The following is a 19108-nucleotide window of genomic DNA, read 5'->3' on the forward strand; positions in this document are numbered from 1 at the left end:
CCCCTCCCCACTGGCTTCTGATATCTGCTTTCAGAAAAGACCTGGTCACATGACCCCAAATAAGAGCTTTGTGGTTCTTATGTCTGTAGAACACCCACTTAAAGTCAGATTCTTCTTCAGTTATATGTCTGTGGAACACCCATTTAGAGTTATAATTCTGAGAACCAATTGTACAGGACTAAAATAATTTAAATTAAATCAGTTGAATTCTGTGTGATATAAAAAAAAAAACAATGGAAAGTTTAATGTAGCTCCTGATGTGTGGACTTAACAGTCATACTCACAAGACAGTTCTAATCAGTTGCTGTGGGTCAGTGACAATTGAGGCTCTACGGCTGAACCAATCCTAAACGTTTTGGAATGGATGATTAAAAGTTATGAGAAGTGGTGCGCATTGATATTTTATGAATAACTTGATGTTCTGACAGTTATCAATTCATGAATTTGTATAGATTTGCCAGACAAATAGCTCTTGCTGACAAGTGCACAATGCGATGATATGTTGCAATCCATATTCATTCATTTTCAATTTAATTGGTATAGGTCTGGAGTGTCTTCCCATCTGCATTCACAGTGAATGCCCCATGGGTAACCCTGACGCACCTGTTAGCAAATTCACAGGCTATATGCCCCCTCTCCCAAAAGACACGCAAGTTGTGTCCATCTAGTCATTTCATTAATTAAGATAAAATAGCCGATGACAAAGGATGTGTGGAAAAATGGTGGACTAAGACGCTGAACGCTGGACGCTGGGCACATGCCCCCTCTCGTTTTATTCTCATGTTAAGGCCTTGGGCCAAAACAGCTAAACCAAACAAAACTCCAACTTCAGGTCTAACTCCAAGCTCACGGTTTTAAAATTAATTTCATGAGATGAGAGTAAAAAAAGAAGAAGAAAGAAAGAAGGAAAGAAAGAAAGAAATATGATGTGCAGGACACAGCTCATTTATTAGGATCCCCCGCCCCCCACCCTCGGCGTGCTCCTCTGCTATACTACTTTGTGTCCGCCAGAGGGCACTCTGGTCCCGGTCTGTAAATGCGCCATTCGATTGAGGAAAATGCCACCAGATGGCGGCTTAGGATTGCTGCTCTTCTGAAAGGCGCGGTCCCATTTCTCGGTCCAAATTTCAATTAAAAAATCTTTAAACTAAAAATAATATTTTGCAGTTTTAACTCCAAAGTCGATAATCAATACAACAATGACCGACAACGGTAAGTTTTTTTCGGTTTGGGGCATTTTTGGTACTGTGGAAAGCTTGATGGGGTACAGATTAAAGATGGAGGACAGGCAAAGATAGAGCTGGTGGGGGATGGGTACATGGAGGCTTGAAAGAGCGAATGCTTTCTTTTTCCCCGTTACATTATCTGTATTTGCGAGGATTTCTCGTCGGGCCACTCTGGCAACACGTCCGACCCTAACATTCTGTGCGTATAGCGCCAGCAATAATCATTTCTGTGTGTTCTCTGTCTTGTCATCAAATTCTAGGCATGAGACGTTTGTTTAGCCAACGTTAGTGAAAGGCGTGCAAGAATAGAAGTCTATGCATTGCCTTGTCTGGCTTAGGGAGCCGCATTGAACAGTGTCGATTAGCCAGCTAGCTAGCTAACGTAAATTATATAACGTTGTGTTGAAGCATACCTGGAGATAAACCTTTTCGGCAGCCGATTTTTAAAGGTTAATATTCAAGTAGCGTCATTTGATCACCTATAACGATTGAACAATATGAAATAGCCAATCACGTTGTTAACTGCATTTTTTCATGCATGTTGTGGCAATGTAAATAAACTAAGCAGCGACATCATTGTTTTTTTTGTATACCCTAGTTGTTGACTTTGTTGCCATGGCAAAACACTCATTCTGGAACTGAAAATAATGGTTACCATGGTTTGTTTTGTGTTTTTGGAATGTTACCTGGATACAGTTTTTTTGCTCTCACAAAAAAAATTACGTGTTTATGGTAAATTTACCCGGGAAATCTGCGCAGTTGGGTAGGCTACAGGAAAGACAGCGCATGTAGGTCTGACTGTAACTGGAAGATGTTGGCCTAATTGGCTTAAGTGCATCTATGCTGGTCATGCTGTATGTTTTTTTATTTATTTATTTATTTTACATTTTTTAACATTTTTTTTTACATTTTTTAACATTTACTGTTTTTCTTACACAACAGATTATAAACAATTCGTTATTAAACTAAATTGTGATGCTAACAAATTACAACTACTTTGTACCATGCTAAATAATCCGTCGGATAAAACAATTCCTTTATTTTGTCACACGAAAAAAGAGTTTGCACCCTATTTTCTCTGGCTTTTAGTGGAAAATTCTATCAACAGTGAAATGAGTCTCAGCCATTCACTTCTTTCAGATAGGCCCTGTCAAGATAACATAAACATGTAGGCTACAGCTGCTTAAATTAGTATCCCACTTTCAAAACTTTCTGGTGATGATGATTTTATAGGCCTACCTCGTATGAATGGAGACACAGCAAAAAGGTTTTATTGACAGTGATGCACAACAAGTGAGACAAAGCATTGTTTCTCGTGAGCATTCACAGACATCTTTGAAGTAGATAGGGAGCAGTCTGGTGAAATGCACTACTAATTTGACAGGAGGAGAAAGTGTCTTATGACACTGATTCAAAAGAAATATGATCTGGCAGTTTAACAGTAAAAGTTTGAACACAGACACACAGTGACAAACATATCATTCCCCTGGTCTTACAGATATAAACAAAATAACACATAGAGTAATCCATACCCTGAAATTATTACCTAACCTTGACTCTTGACCTTGGCATTAAGTAGCCTACATATTATATGAATCATCAGACATGAAATCTGATGTGCAACTCTCTAAATGTGTCACATGGTCTGGTAAGCAGGCTAGTGCAAAATTCAGAATTGAATTGAGAATGATTCCTAAATTCCAATTAAATTCTAGAATTTGAATTGAGGTCAAAAACAGGATCTAGAATTACAATTCAAATTCGAATTAAAGGAAGTAGAATTGCAATTCAATTAAATTCTAAGAAATTCATATACATAATTTAAGGATAGTGTTTAACAATGAAGCTTCACTGTATATGTCAGATATGAATGCATCAAACACAAAACTTATAACTTATAACAGTAACTAATTACATTTCCAAAGTAACCTTCCCAACACTGAATGCATGTTATTACACATGTCTGTTGTGTGACTGTGGGATTGCTTTGAATTGCCATGAATTTAATTCCATTTCCTGTCATTCCAATTCAAATTCAACTTCCTGTGGTGCGGAGCCAATTTAAATTCCAATTCATGAATTGAATGGATGCCAATTCTAAAATTCTGAGTCAGTAAGTCATTCTGTAGCATTATATCAGGAAAAAGGAGGTCTGTTTGAACACGTTTCAACATTCCAACATTATAGGCTACTCTGTTCCATGTCGTAGTGCCATGTGACTTAAGCTATGGCCACAGGGCGCAGCAGGCCCTGCTTGACTAAACACCAGACTTGGACTTTGATGGGCTGAGCTGCATAATTGTCTCATATGAATAATGATAACAATGACAGTGAAACCTCAGTGGCAGATGTAGAGACAGTCATATTCAAAATATTTTCTAGATAGTCATAGTCACAGTCAATGCATTGCCTAAACTGGACGACCTCCAAACACACTGTGCCATCAATTTTGTTTGTTTTTGTGAAATGTTGTTGATATATGAGTTGAGCAGCTAATCAAATGACACACCTCTTTTGGCCTTTGAAGTACCATTATGTTTGTTTACCATTTGCAGAGCTTGAACTGTGCAGAGCTTGAACTGTCCATGTATTTTTCGAGCGTTCCTTGAACAGGTTGTGGACCATGAGGAGCATACAGCTGGGGGTTGATGATGAACTAAACTTAAAAGCAGTAATTCTCCTGTAGTGTTAGAGGGAAAAATATGAGCTGTTGAAAACGGAACTGACTAAACTAAAGTTTACTGAGTTTATCTGTCAAATTAAAATGCAGGCTTTACTTTTGTGTGCTTTTGTCTGCCTGTTGAAAGCTCAATTTGAAAGGCTGTCGATGGTACCTTGTTTAATCCTTCTTTTGTGCTCATTCCATCTAACATATGGCATCAAACCACTGTCAACGGTAGAACCTTCTCTTTTTTCTGCCTCTGTAAGATGTAGACTTGTGTGTGCATCCACACATTTAAGGTTGCCTTGCTAAATCCAAATGCCTCCAGTTGCAGGCAGATGCAACAAGGACTCCTTCAGGTCCAGTAAGACTTGAGTTTGGGTCTTTGTGGAGCTGACCAGCTGTTCAGCATTACACTGTCACTGCCATCTTTAGTGTCACACACACATGTCTCTCTCTCTCTCTTTCTCTCTCTCTCTCTCGCTCTCTCTCTCTCTCTCTCTCTTTCTCTCTCTGTGAGTGTGTGTGTTTTTGTCTGCAACCTATTGTAAGATCTCAGATATAAAATCAGTGTATGCCCACATGTTTTTGTTGCCAGTTAGGACACCATTTTAACTCAGTCTTGCAATAGCTCAGCATTATCCAGCCACCTCTCTATTGATTGCTGCACCAATTTGTATTTAAAGCCAGCACTTTGGAATGTGTTCATACTCTATCGGCACTGTCTCTCTCTCATGAGCCTCCCTGGAAAAGTGAACACAAGCTTCAGATGAGAAGAGATGCAGGCTAAAGGTAGTAAGGCTGAGTATTGCGAGCAAACCTCACAAAACGACAGCTGTAGAGACACTTCATTTCAGGCCCACAGATTTGTATTATTAGCGTTAACTTTAAAACTTAAAATGACCTTTTCTTTTGTCTCCTACGCTTTTTGCTTTTTGATGTCGTATTGATACAGCAGCTTCTGTATCGATACATATCAACAATATGACACGGAGATATATTATGCCATGTCACAGTATTGATGTTTTGAGGTACTGTGTGAGCTACACAGTAACACTGTGACTGTGGACTTTTCTTTTTGCAAAAGCCCTCATGCTTACTGTCATCATCCCACAAAGCCCTCTGATGAGTCAGCTCAGCAGAGAACAGCAGTGTGTGTTTGTGTGTGTGTGTGTGTGGGGGGGGGTTATTTTCTGAGGTAAATTGGTTCACTTGGTTGTGCCATCGTCAGCACCCTTCCTCCTACAAACACTCTAAATTATCTGCCACCATTGTCTGAGTCTGTTATTTTTCCTGCCAGCTGTTTCTCACTTTACAGACATGCACACTACAAATGATGAACTAGCCAGTAGTTGTGATGTAGGGTCTGTTATGATTCTTCTAGATAAATAAATTCACTGGGTATAATTCAGGGTATAGGTACAGTGTAATGACTATGTAATGTCATGCAGCAACCCAGGAGTGCAGCTTTTCTTTTGAGTTATAAAGATACATTCCTCTGACATTCCATAGGAAACAAAAGTGGGATTGCAATTCTGGAGGCATTTAAAGATACAACACAGCAAGGACAACTTAAGCATCTAAAATAAAACTTACTGTGTAGAAACCCAGTTGCCAGAAATACAGAGGTCAAGTAATCTGACAGCTACAAACCGCAGAGTATATTTTTCCTGATCTTAGACATCTAGACTATGGAACCATGTGGGTACAGTGGAAGGACCACAACAATAAATGTCAAGCTTTTACTTTATAGTTTGTTCTTTTTTCACCTTTAATATGGTGATAAAAGGAATGTGTTATTAGCCAACCCAATCTCAATAGGCAAAGTCCAAAACTACTCATCTAAAGTCAGTCAGTGGATTACAACTAGGTTTCACATGAAGCTATGGAAATGACCTTGCTTTTAAATGCCTGGTATGAGCTCCATACTGAATGTGCTACTGCTGGTTACTTGTGACTTGCATGCTTGTATATAAACACAGCTTTAAATAGCCTTGCTTGGGCTCCCCCGCACACAGAACAAGCTATACATAACTGGTATGTGGTCTTTCATTTGAAACAGTATGGGTAAACAGTATGCAGTGTTTCATTGGAAACAGTATGGCTAAATATTATGCAGTGTTTCATTTGATTCAGTATGGGTATATGTTATGCAGTCTTTCATTTGAAACAGTAAATTGGATCCTTGCTTATATTATGTGTTGTTTAACTTACAAAGCAGATTATAGAATCCACCACTGCCAAATGCTCCGTTGCTACTTGTTGTTTGCTGATCTTTTACAGGTGCCCAACATTACCTCAGTTATGATGCTGGACTTTTATGAATGCACATAGTCTATAATAAATGAATGGTGATAGATGAATGTATGTTATTCATATGTTATGTAGTGCAGTGGTACACTCTGGACAGATATTGCCAGAGCTTTCTAGTATTCAAAGCCTTTAAAATCCCACAGTTCTCAGTGCTACATTGGTAATACGTAAAATGTAGCCGACCATAACATAAATGATCCATTGATGTCGCTCCTCTTAGTATGAGGAGCTGCATCCTTGACAGACCCAAGGCAGCTCTTGGGCAATTATGAGTGGCTGCTGATCCTCGTCCTTATCATAGCTGCAAAATCAACAGACAGAGAGAGAGAGAGAGCAGTTGGCAGTGGCGTGATCATATCAGATCTAACTATTTAGCCGGACTGGCTTTGCAGTTTGAATGTTGTATTTAACACAGTGCCACACATGGCCCAAAGAAATATAACAGGAGAGCCACTCTGCGTTAGCTAGTTTGCATGCTAGCTTTTAAAATGTTTTAAATGATAACCTCCACACATAGCACCTTACTTTACTGTATGAGATTGGAATGCAGTTAAGTGTAGATGTTAACAATAGGAATGTAAAAGCTACTGTAGAATAATTCTACATTTGCATTACTAAACGTAGGTATAAGTATCAGCCTGTGTGAGTCAGTAGAACTCTTGTAAACTGTTGATATCAAAGCTTCAAAAAGTTCTGTCTGACCGTCTCTTTAGTTTGTAGCAATTCCTCTGAGAGATGTTATCGTGGCTATGAAATGGTCATAAATCCCTTTTCTTCAAAGCATCAATAAAATGGCAGTGCGTGTCTTTGCCTGGAGACACAGTAAGAAATCATATAACCCAGAGCTCTTGGGGGATGTCTGAGTGTTCCCTACCCAGCCGTCGGCCGTGAGGCTGCAGAGTGCAGACCAGTGTAAACTGTTGAATCAGGCAGAGCTGAACCCTGCAGGAGAGTTTCATGCAGCATTGCTCAGATGTGCTGTAGCAGCCTTGCCTCAGTCCTACCTGGGTGTGTAATTGCAGCAGGCTGATGTGATTGTGTTTGATGTCCTCCTGAGCACTCGCGCTTCAGTTAAAGTAATGAGGAGACTGAGCAAGAGTGATCAGCACAAATAGCCTGTGCAGTACAGGAATTTGCTCTATTGAATTGATGCAAACAAACAAATTGTTTTCCCTACAGTGCACAATGACTTGGATCTTTCTTATCAATCACCAAATTCTCTGATCAATCAGACAACAATCTTCGGTTTGATTCCAGTTGCTTTTCTCTGCTAGTATTGTTAGTTTAGTTATGGGTAAAAGTGTCAGCAAGATAAGTAGGATATTGAATTATATATGGTCTGCACTGAAAAAAGCAGCTTCAACTTTGGGTTCTTGAGAGGATGAGTTGCATTGATGTTTTCTCAGACAGCCTGGGTCTGCTTGCCGGAGGCTATAAATGAAGAACGACTTGCAAGCTTAATAAATGTGGTCATTGTCAGGAGTCATGCCAGCATTTTATTACTAACATTATCGGGATGCGATAAAAAAAAAAAAATGCTTTGGCTCATTAATCATAAATGTTTACCAAGACCTAATTGATCAAAGGCCAAAATGTGAAGAAAAAAAAACACCTACTCCCAGCAGAGCCTGTATGTGGTATCTGGGCACGAGTGACTGACATGCTAAGTCTATGGCTGTGCATTTGCTCTGAGGTAACCTTGTGGGATCATGTTGGAGAGTGTTTAACAGATTAAGGGGCTGGTTGGCTGGCTCAGTGTTACTGAGTGAGAGCAGACTGATATGTGTGGGGAGAAGAGGCAGGCTAACCAGCAGCAGCTCAGTTTGACATCTCCGCAGCCCTCTGGGGTCAGCTGAGAGATTTCCAATTATTTTTCTTCGGTGTGCCATCGTATAGGGAAGTGTGCAAGTGTGTGCACATTCGTTATCTTGCCATAAACTTCTGCCTGGTGTTAAGAGCAAATGTCAAACAAGAATTGAAAGGCATGCTGCAAAGAGAGAGAAGGAAAGAGAGAGAGAAGGAAAGAAAGAGAGAAGGAAAGAGAGAGAGAAGGAAAGAAAGAAAGAGAAGGAAAGAACGAGAGAAAAAGACGGAGTGAAATAAAGGAGCTAGGAGATGTGGTGGTACGAGGGCAAAGTGTGGAGATCAGTGCTGTGTTGACACACTGCTTCGCTTATCCTTGCTGCAGATACTGGAACACCAACACCCCCCCCCCCCCCCCTCCTCTTTCCTGGTCTCCATTTTGTGCAGAACTCCGTAGCAGCAGCCATGCTGAGTAGTGGTGCTCTGCTGGAGCCTCTCGCGGCTGCTCTCTGCCTGGGCTCTGTGTGAACGGCTCAGAGGAAGGCCTGGGCCGTGCTGGCGCACACAAGATAGATGGGTCCTGTCTGCGCCTGTGTGATGCACACAAATAAAAGCCAGCGGCTCTCCTGACGCTTTAAATCCCATTTCCCAGCAGTGCTCCTTAGTCTTCAACTGATTATTAGACTGTTGCACACATATACACACACACACACACACACACACACACACACACCAGCTGCTGCCCCATAGCTACCACACACACATACAGACATACAGAGAGAGAGAGGCAAAGGGGAAAAGGAATAGGACAAAACAATCTGAGCATTTCAACAAAAAAGGGGGTGGGGGCTGACGTGATGCAGTCCAACAGGCATTCGCTGTCTCTCTTCAGTTCTGGGTGTAGTCTTGACTTGGGCCTCTGGCTAAAGTGGCAATTAAAAATGAATTTGGAGGCAAGTCGGCTTGATGAGACACCTCCTGGGCGGGGGGCCAGTCGACTGTGCGGCTCCACATACGGGTCAAACATCTGCAGCTACCAGCAGCAGTTTGATGCGCAACTATTTATCTATTATTCATTAGTTCATTCATAGCTGGGTCCCCTTGCTGTCTGCCTGAAATTTTAGACTCTTTGGACTCAGCTGGTCATATATGGTTTAATATCCACTATGTTTTATGACACCATGAAGATGTTTTCTGTGCCATAACCTCGATGTTATTCCATTTTAGATTTAATCAAAAATTGAGCTGGGTTGCCAAGACACGCTAGGTGCATAATTGTGGCAAGCTATGCATTACCAGAGCTGACAGAAAACTGGAATCAGCCTGATAATACAACCCATCTGCCCCTCTGTCACAACATACAGTATCCATGTCTCTCTCTCCCTGACTAACTCTTCTGATTCATATGCAAACACACCGTTGATCATATCATCACATGACAGTACAGTATGGGACTGCAGTTTATCAGCGACTGCCAGCTGAAAGAGAGAGTATGTTTCTGCTTAGTATTAGGCAGTAATAGCATAGGCATTCACTTGTGTCATTTACCACCTGTTTCTCTGAAACATGGTGTCTGAACATTGAAGCAGGCCATGCTTTGTAAGAGCATGTTGCACGAGGGCTGTGTAGCCTTCACTGCTTACAAGGCTGTTGGCACAACAGAGTGTTTGACTTGACTGGTATTTTCATAATTTATTGCAAGTGAGTAAGGGCTTGAGCTGGTGAGACTGGTGCTGAATGTGATGATACATAATCATTTAAAAACAGCATTTGCACTTGAAAGTACGTATCAAGACATGCCAGAAATTCATCTTTTTTACTGAAGAAAAGTAGTTAGGCTAACCCCAAATGTACATAATAAATGGCCAAATAAGCACATGTGACATATTAAATATGTCATGTTAGCAATCTGATTACTCCCAGATATAGGAGGATATTAGCGCTGTTTTCAGAGCTGAAGCATATCAGACTGTGTGCCTCATAATATTGGCGCTAGCCTAGACTAGCTGTTAGCTTGAGGGAAAAGAGTATTTGACTGGCATTGTCACATTGTTATTATTATATCATAATCATAAATGATGTGAGTAAAACTATTGGACATAGGGTAACCTAAAACAGAACCTGTTGGAAACATTGGGGCGGGGGGGGGGGGGTGAATACTGTACTCAATCATGCTGGAATCATTGTGGAGTGAATATATAGTAGTGTGGGCTGTTTTGTTCTTTCAACTTCAACTTGCAAACGATTTGCTTTTTGTGTTTTGATGTTAATGTGAGCTCTCCTCTGGCAGGCTTTAATTTTTATGTCATCCCATAGGAAAGTAACTTAAGCAACTTAAATTGGACTTGGCTGACCATAAAAGGAGAGCTAGAGAAATATTATCCCTCCTTTTGTCTCAGCCGTAGTCCAATACAAGTCCAAAATACTGTTTTCCCTCAATCTATTCTTATCTTGGCTTATTTCTCCTACAAGTCCATTAGAAGAAATGTGTGAGATATCATTAAAAGTTTATTTCTCATGAGACAAAGAAAATAATTTTTTGAGACAAGAACTTGTCCTTTGCCTTAACACCATTAAAATGTTGCATAATGTTGCAAATGTGCATAAGTAGAAAGTCAGTGGTTTTGGGCCAACAAGAAAATAGCCCTAAATAACAAGAAACAAATCAAGTCAGAAGTCTGTAGTCTGTAGAAATCTAGTCTAGTCAAAATAAGCCTATTTTGATAGATACGTAGATAGATAGATTTCACAAGGCCAAACACATTCTTTGTGTGAGCAGCCTTTGAAAAAACTGACAGGAACATTAGTACTACATGATAGGGTAATGAGGATTGCTCGATGGTGTTTTATGCACCCATTGTCGCATTCCATGCAGCGCTGCCACCGCTGACTTAAAGGCACCTAATCCTAAACCTAATCCCAATCCTAACCCCAACCCTAACCCTAACCTTAACCCATGCCCAACCCTAGTGCCTTCCAGGCAGTGCTGCCTTGAAGACAACGTTGGGGGCATAAAACACCAAGAAACAATGGGGATTCCTACAGAGCACAGAGTAGAAGTTGGACAACCTTTTAGCTATGATTTTCCCCAGGCCCATCCCTGCTGAAGTTGAGTTGAGACAATTGAAGTTGAGTTTTGACAATTAGCAATTTAGGATATTCTGGATAGTTCATGTTTTGGTTTTACATTAGCATTATAGTATGCAGTAATAACATTACAGTGTGCAGGAATTTTCCAAATTTTAAAGTAATTTTGGTATCAGGACAGATCTCCATCAGTATGTAGCCAAGCCTACTTATGTGGGCCAGAATGGACCACCACATAAATAATAAAAAAAAAGATTTAATTAGCAAAAGAAGCCAGTTCGCATTTCTTTTAGACAGTTAGCATGCTAGTTTTACAAGCCAGAAATGCCATCATAGCTGACTGTGACTAGATGGGTACATTTCATGGGTAGGCTAGGACTAGCTTAATAATAATACCATACGTCGCATAAGAGTTTCAAGTGTATCAACTGTATTGATAGAGTTGAGCTGTAATATTAAGCTGTGTGATACTGTATCAGTTATCAAAAACACTGTGACTGCATCGATTCTCAAAAACACTACATCGAGTAAAAAAAAAAAAACTCGAGTCCATAGTCCCTGCATTTCTTTATCTTTTCAGGGTACTCAAGGTTTTTCTTGTTGCTATCCAGCATCACCCTTTTGTGTCAGGTCCCCTGCTGTCGAATGCTGGTCTAGTCATTTTCATGACCAATCCACAGCTCTCGACCCCCCAACCCCCCCACACACACACACACTCCCCTGAATGAGATTCCTTTCTCTCAGGTGAATGGGCCCTTTCACTCACACCACTGAAAGAGTCAGTCTCCTAGCCAATTCATTTCAGCCATCCAGGCTAGAGAAACAAAGCTTAACCCTTCTAGTTGTTCATATCAGCAGCTGTTGATCATAGAAAACATGTATCATTTCATTGGTAGAAGATATTCATAATGCTTCAAGCTGTGTGGTTGTGTGATGCATACTTTCTTTTTTTTTTTAAATACCATAAAAAGTATCCATGAGTTAAGACACGAATTCTGTGCATGTATAACAGTACTGAGGTGATCAGAAATCCCCTGCAGCCCGAGTAATTCCACTTACTCCCACTTACTTACTGGAATCATTTGTTTTCAAAGACATATATTTCATATATATTTATATTTATTTACAAATCAATGAATTATATATAATTCATTGATTTATTTCAATGAATTAAGGAACTGATGTGGATGTGTTAGATAGTTGTCTGGATAGTTGTAGTTCAGATTGAATCAATTGGATTAGCTTATGTTTTGCATCATTCCAGATTCCTAAACATGTAATCTCAGCTGTAACCAAAGCTGTTAGATGGTTTGTAGGCCCTGCAGTGTGACTCATGTTTGGGTCCTCACAGACTTTCTTTGGAAGTTCAAAAGGAGCATTTCTAAATCCATACCCACAGTGGATCCTTCGCTGGACCACATTCCTTTCCTATTTTTTCAAGAGCGGAATTCAAAAGAACATAAACAGAAAGGTGCCATTTTGTTCACTGCCAGTATTGTGAAGTTAGTGGTCCAATTTGCTTTGCTTCTGTTTGCAAGATGGTGTGCGGATATCTGCCCACCTTAGATTGATTCTGCGTCTGAGGGTTTTCACATTTGTTGCTGTGGAGGAATTGCAGCATTGAGATGTGGGTGATCAATCCTTATACTATAGTCATTATTCCCCCCAGCACCGTAGACTGTGAGCTCACTGAGAAGAAAGAGAGAGAGAGAGAGAGAGCGAGAGCGTTAGAATGAGGAAGCTCGGGTCATTAAAGAGAATCTGTCGAGGTGTAAAAAAAGACAAATTTGTAAGACTGGGTGTGTGTAAAGGATGTTATCAGAAGGGAAAAAGACTATACAACTGCGGATTCTCTATTGTGGATTTTCTTTTTTTGTGACATAACCTCTCCCACAATTGCACACAAGCACGCACACACACACACACACACACACACACACACACACACACACACACACACACACACACACACACACACACACACACACACTTAAGCAGCCTCCACAAAAGCAGCATGCTGGGGGTAGATTAAAAAGAGAAAGTGACTGTGTTCTTAGGCTGCCTTGTCCATCTGTGTGTGGACCATTAGAGAGCCTTTAAGCTCTCTGCTCGCATCGTTTCGCTGATGTGATGAAACAGGCTTTAGGCTGCGCTATCCCAGCTACTCGGCACCGACAGTCTCCCTGGATAAGACTGCAGTTACAGACACACACACACACAAATAAAAGCAGAAGGCTGACTCAGCCGACAAGTCACACGAGCTCTGAAGACTCAAGCAGTGCGCTTTACTTTTTACATGTGTAATGATTGTAATGCCTGGGCAATCATTGGATCGGACTGCTGTGCTGAAGCTTTGTTGTGCTTAGAAACGCTATTGTAATAAAAGTTTTTTGCCTGTAACTCTCATCATGTCTGATGCTTCCCATCGTTCATCACATCATCAAACAATGACATCCTTAGGGACCACAGAAAAGAAACACTCAAAGTGAAAAATGTATAGAGCCAACCTAATTATTTTTTAAAGAATGGAATTCTCTTTCCTCAATAGACTCAGAGGAACCCACTCTGATCTGCCATAATGCTGTATAACTTATGCCTAACAAAGAATTTTGTATTTACATTTGCAAAATTTTATATAGAAATCATGTAATAGTGAAAATCATGTAATGGTGGAATGTTTGGTATAATATGGTATATTTTTGGTTCAACAGTCTATTGTTATTTCTTCAGAATGTCTTCAGTAAGCATAAGAGAGGAACACTCACTAACATATTATTTCTGTTTCTTTATGCTTTGCCGTCATTTTCTCAATCTGATAAACCACAGGATTTGTTACTGAATAGGCTTATGAATTGTTGGAGTATAGCCCCTTTCAGACATAGACTGGAATCTGGACACAATATAGATGTCACGTGGATGGGCTATATGTATGAACACAATTGTCCGCATTATTTGACCTAGACATCACCCAGGCCTTACCCTACCTGCCTCCTAGTACTAAGTGGACTACTGGATGTCATGCGAGTGAACGTATGTCTTAACACAAAAGGGTAAGATGCGGATAAATTCACACCTTTGTTGTGCGAAGCTGATGAGTGTCCACTTTGTTTAACTGGGTCAGAGAAGGCCTAAACAGAGCCCAGCCAAAAACTCCAATAAACTTTTGATCAACTTTGAGGGACAGCTATGACCATGCAGGATCATCCAGACCAAACGTGACGATTTTGCTACATACTATTCCTATTTATGTACCAGCATGCAAATTTTGAGCCTCCTACATGGTTTAGTTCTTGCGCTATGGGCTTGTGAACTTTGACAAAAAAAAGAGGCCGAACAAAATCGACACCCCCCTCACCCCGTGAAACTGGCTGTATCTTGGAAAGTATTGATCTTACATAAAAGTAATTTAGCAGTGTAATTTAGTAGTTTTGAGACATAAGTGCGTTGGCCCTGGTTGAATTGATGTGGAATGACCCAACTCTAGTTTATAAGGTTATGGTTATAGTTTATAAGGTTTATAAGGTGATAAGGCACTAATTTGCTAGGACAGCAAGTTCCAATGTAGGCTAGTTATACACATACTGCAATAAAGTTGGTTCTATAATGGACGTTGGATATTAAACACATTCGAAAAATCAATTTAGCACTGGCTACGAGGGACGACTTTGTGTCAAACCAATGTTGATAAAAGACCTGCACATATAACACAAAGCTTCTTTAAAATAATAAAACAACTTTACTGCAGTTAGGCACACATCCACTAGAGTCAAATACAGAATACAGTCAAAAAGCAAGCCAAGATAACAACCATTGCATCACAATTTAACTGTGGGCTATGGCCAGATAGCCACAATACCCTTCATTAGACAGGCTTTTGGCTATCACTTGGATGTGGATGATAACTTAGGAGAAAGAAAAGACGGTCTTAAAAGGGCAACTTTCAATCTACAGGATCTTCTAGTGAGTGCATCTTTGGGCAAGTGGGGCAGACACAGAAACACGTTGCACTTTTAAAGGAAAATAAAATACATCTTTTCAGACCTTCTTTTCGTATCAACAATTTGAACTTGCCTTATTAGCATTATTAATCATCATTATTGAACCTATATTGTGCACCATACCCCGACAGTAGCCTACAGTGCGTCAACCTCCTCACCTAAACCACCCAGACTAATTACTCAGGTATGAACCCACCCGGGCCATGTCCGTGCGTGAGGGTCATGTTTGAATACTTAAGTCCGCGTGAGATCCAGACCCAATATTAGGACGTTGTTCGGACGTCATGTCTGAAAGCGGCTTATATGATCTGTGACCTCATTCTTTGTTCACATCGGCTTCACGATTATCTCTATTGTCTTTTGTGACCGGTTGCAGACTTATTCCACAATCATGTGTGTGTGTCTCTCTCTCTTTCTCTCTCTCTCCCTCTGTGTGTGTGTGTGTGTGTGTGTGTGTGTGCGTACGCGCATGTTTGCATATGTGAAGACGTGAGGGGGGGGGGGGGGGGGTGGAGGAGGGGGGGTGGGGTGGAGATTTGCTTCCACGCGTGCGCAGCCCTGTACTGTAAGGCACTTAACATGCATGACATGTACTGCAGAAGGCAGGCGTTGCCATGGTGACGGTGGGTAGGTCATAAGCTGTGCATGTGATTGGATTGGCCGAGCAGCGTCAGGCGAGGCGAGGGAAGGCGGGTGGCAGGTGTGAAGGGCTGCCAGAGTACACCGTCTATCTGTCAGATGTCTCCACGGGCCCTGCACGTGTGCTGAGCTCTCCTGTTTGGTTGTTTTTCTTTCTTTTCTTTTTTTTTGGGGGGGGGGGGGGGTAGTGAGTGTGAAATCTTTTGAATGAGCATTTGGATATCATTTGAAACTCAACAAGGAAGTGTTCTTTGTTTGATGTAGGCCTATTTGAAAGCAAAATGATGAAGCAACATGATATGGAAGGAGCTGATAAACATAAGCTACACCATTTATTTGTTTAAGGAAAGAGTGTCACCACCCTCTATTTACATGCTATCTTTATCTCACTCAGTTTTATTGCAAGTGAACAGCCTTTATTTTATGGCATTAAGAAATATGCCAGATTCATTGATCAAGATGACTGATCTAATGGAGTGTGTCTGGGAGATGTACACAATCAAAGACCTGCATTTTTAGTTGCTGTGATTGCCAACACCAATTTCGATTTGGGTAATCAGATAGAACAGAGTAAATGTTCTTCTGTACCACATGAAAGCTCTCTATCTTTGCTGTTTCGAGGTGAGTGTACTTGAGTTCAGAGAGTTGTCGGCTCAGATATCTTTTCAGACGCGGCAGCTAGAGAATGGGCCTTAGTGAGTGGCTTTGGAGTAGTTGTATGGCATCCTTTGCAAAGCTTGAAGCGGAAGTTGACAGCTGAAATTACAGCTTTCAGCCGCAGTCTGACTTCAGACTGTCAGAGAGGTCATGAGCCAGTGATAAAACAGCCTCTCGCTCGGCGTTGCCCAGACAGATAGAGTATGATGCATTGCACACACAGGAGAGATGGAGACTAGATCATTGTTTTGAAGACTGTGAGAGGTTTTGTTTAAGTGTAAGTCAGTCTCTTTACTCCCATAGCTTGCTGTAGAATTCTCCATTACATCTTTGCAACAAAGTTTGGCCAAGCTTCAGGTGTCATCTTTTGTCACATTTCTATGGCCTCATGTTCTGACAAAAAAAAAAAAAAACCAAAAACCTTCATGTTCATGTTTCAGGACACACATTCCTACACATTTGCCCCATTGCCAAGATACTGCAGAGTTCAGCTGTTTGAAGGCTGCATTTGCCTGCCTGCTTGCTGTGCCAGTGAGGTGTCGATGAATGGGTTGACCCCCCGCGGTTCTCCTCTGGTCTCCCTGACCTCTTTTATTCCCTCCTGACTGCCGCGCTCCCCCGTTTCCCGTGCGCCTGCCCCCATCCCTGACCAGCCATGTGTGTAAATCCGGGTGTCAGAGAGCCCAAACAAGGCTGTTTAAAGGAGGGGAAGTCAACCATGTGATCTGTGTTGTTTTCCCTCATTGACTCAGGCTCAAGGGACATGCTCATAGTTAGTTCACTGAGTTAGAGGAAGCTACCATTGCTGTCCATGACACAGGTTTGTTAGAGTAAGCTGCCATCTCTGTCCACACAGATACAGCTTTTACCTGATTGAGATGCTAGTAGTCCAGTGAAACGTCCATGTTTCAGATTATACTGGGGTGCATTTCCCAAAAGCATAGTTGCTAACCTGTTAGCAACTTAGTTGGTTGGCAATGGGGGCAATGGCAACTAATAACTTAGTTAGCAACTATGCTTTTGGGAAACGCACCCCTGGTCAGTAGAAGAAATATTGTAGTAATGAAAGGGGGCCGTTGAGATTAATGATTAATTTATTACTGTGGACAGAGTGAGCTAATGGGTCTTAGTTCAAAACCCAGCACATTCACTTGAGACTGCATGTTTTGCCCTTGATCAAGGTACTTTATCTACGCTAACTCAGTCCACCCAGCTGGAAATGGGTAGCAGCTTCGGCTGTTGGTTAACCTGCGATTGACTGGTATCCCATCCAGAGGAGAGTTGGTGACTCTAATCTGCTTAACGCCACAGTGAGCGAATATAATCACAGTCCCATTAGCTTCCGCGGCTAGAGAGGGATTAACTTTAACTGTGTTTATGGAGAGCAATCCTAACATTGCCGTTCTCTGCTAGCTGTTTAAGATATGTCCAGAAAGAGCAGATTTCTGTAAGGCAAAACAGAGTCGTCAGGCAATATAGTCTTAAAATCAGACTGCTGAGGCTGAGCTCGAATGCCAATTTGGAGAGAAGACAGACAAGCTCTCTGGTATTAGACTGCGTCTGAGTGGAGCGAGAACAAACCACAAGCCTTGGCAGTTACTGAACCAACACCCATGAAGCCTTCTCATCCCCTCCAGATCCCAGCAAGCGCGGAGCTCTGTAACAGCACACCCCGCACCTGGCATGCCCGCCAGCTAAACACCTATTTCTTTTAGTCAGCTGTGGGCTCATGCAAACCTCTGACATGTAAGAAAGAAAGAAATTGGCATTTGTTCTAAATTTTAGTTTGCAAGTAACTACTTCGCTGCAGTTACTACACACATGTTGTGCGTGTCTCTCTCTCTATCCCTCTCTTTTTCTATCCCTCTCTCTCTCTCTCTCTCTCTCTCTCTGTGTGTGTGTCAGGTGTTTTACTGATGTTTAATGGGATTCTCTTCAGGCTCCAGTTGCGCTGGGGACAAGATTGTCATCTCACATAGCTGTGAAGTCGTGCAGTGCAGGTTGTGTGTGTGTGTGTGTGTGTGTGTGTGTGTGTGTGTGTGTGTGTGTGTGTGTGCACTGTCCTGTCTCCCTCAGGGCTGCTGGCAGGCGCTCCACTGGGCCGATCTGTGGGGAGGCTTCCTGAACAGTTTCCCCTATTCGCTCTCGGAGTGTCTGTGTCTTACGTTCACGCTGAGCGTGTTATCCGTAATTCAAATTGACCCCTTCGCCTGGCTGGAGTTTAGCGCTGCCTGCACCAAACACCAATCTAACTGGCATAGTGGCACACTCCTCATCGAGCCTCCACAAACCAGTCACACCTCATCCTTAATTCAGTGGCTCAGACAGACTCGGGTTGGTTCCTGTGAGCGGGCGGGCATTTCTGTTTCAGATCAGATCAGATTAGATGGCTCGAGCACTCTGGCAGTGTCTCTCTTAACCAGGGGTGTGTGGGGACACCGTGCTGCTCCCTCTGTCTCTGCGACGAGTCCCTGTGGAACTGCAAGCTTTCTGGATTCAACAGTTCTCTCTTAACCTCTTAGATCATGTTCCAGGACACAGCAGTGCTACACAATCTTCCCTTAGTGAAGGCAGTAAAGCATAGCTTGAAACATCGTCATACACTAGAGATTGTGTGTGTGTGTGTGTGTGTGTGTGTGTGTGTGTGTGTGTGTGTGTGTGTGCGCGTGCATGTGAGTGTGTGAAGACTGAGGACTCTGCCTTTATAACTCTAAAGACTACAC

General features: G+C 41.7%; 1 protein-coding gene across 2 annotated transcripts in view; it reads left to right on the top strand.

The window, feature by feature from the left end:
* The first annotated feature begins 1060 nt into the window (after positions 1-1060).
* stag1a (stromal antigen 1a) overlaps positions 1061-19108 on the top strand; it is a 39944-nt gene continuing 21896 nt past the window's right edge. For both annotated transcript variants that reach the window (XM_042094570.1, XM_042094579.1), the window contains exon 1: positions 1061-1212. The gene's annotated coding sequence lies outside the window, so the exon portion shown is untranslated. The remainder of the gene's footprint in view (positions 1213-19108) is intronic.

The sequence above is a fragment of the Alosa sapidissima genome, chromosome 1 (genome assembly GCF_018492685.1).
Source record: "Alosa sapidissima isolate fAloSap1 chromosome 1, fAloSap1.pri, whole genome shotgun sequence".
Classification (NCBI taxonomy): Eukaryota; Metazoa; Chordata; class Actinopteri; order Clupeiformes; family Clupeidae; genus Alosa; species Alosa sapidissima.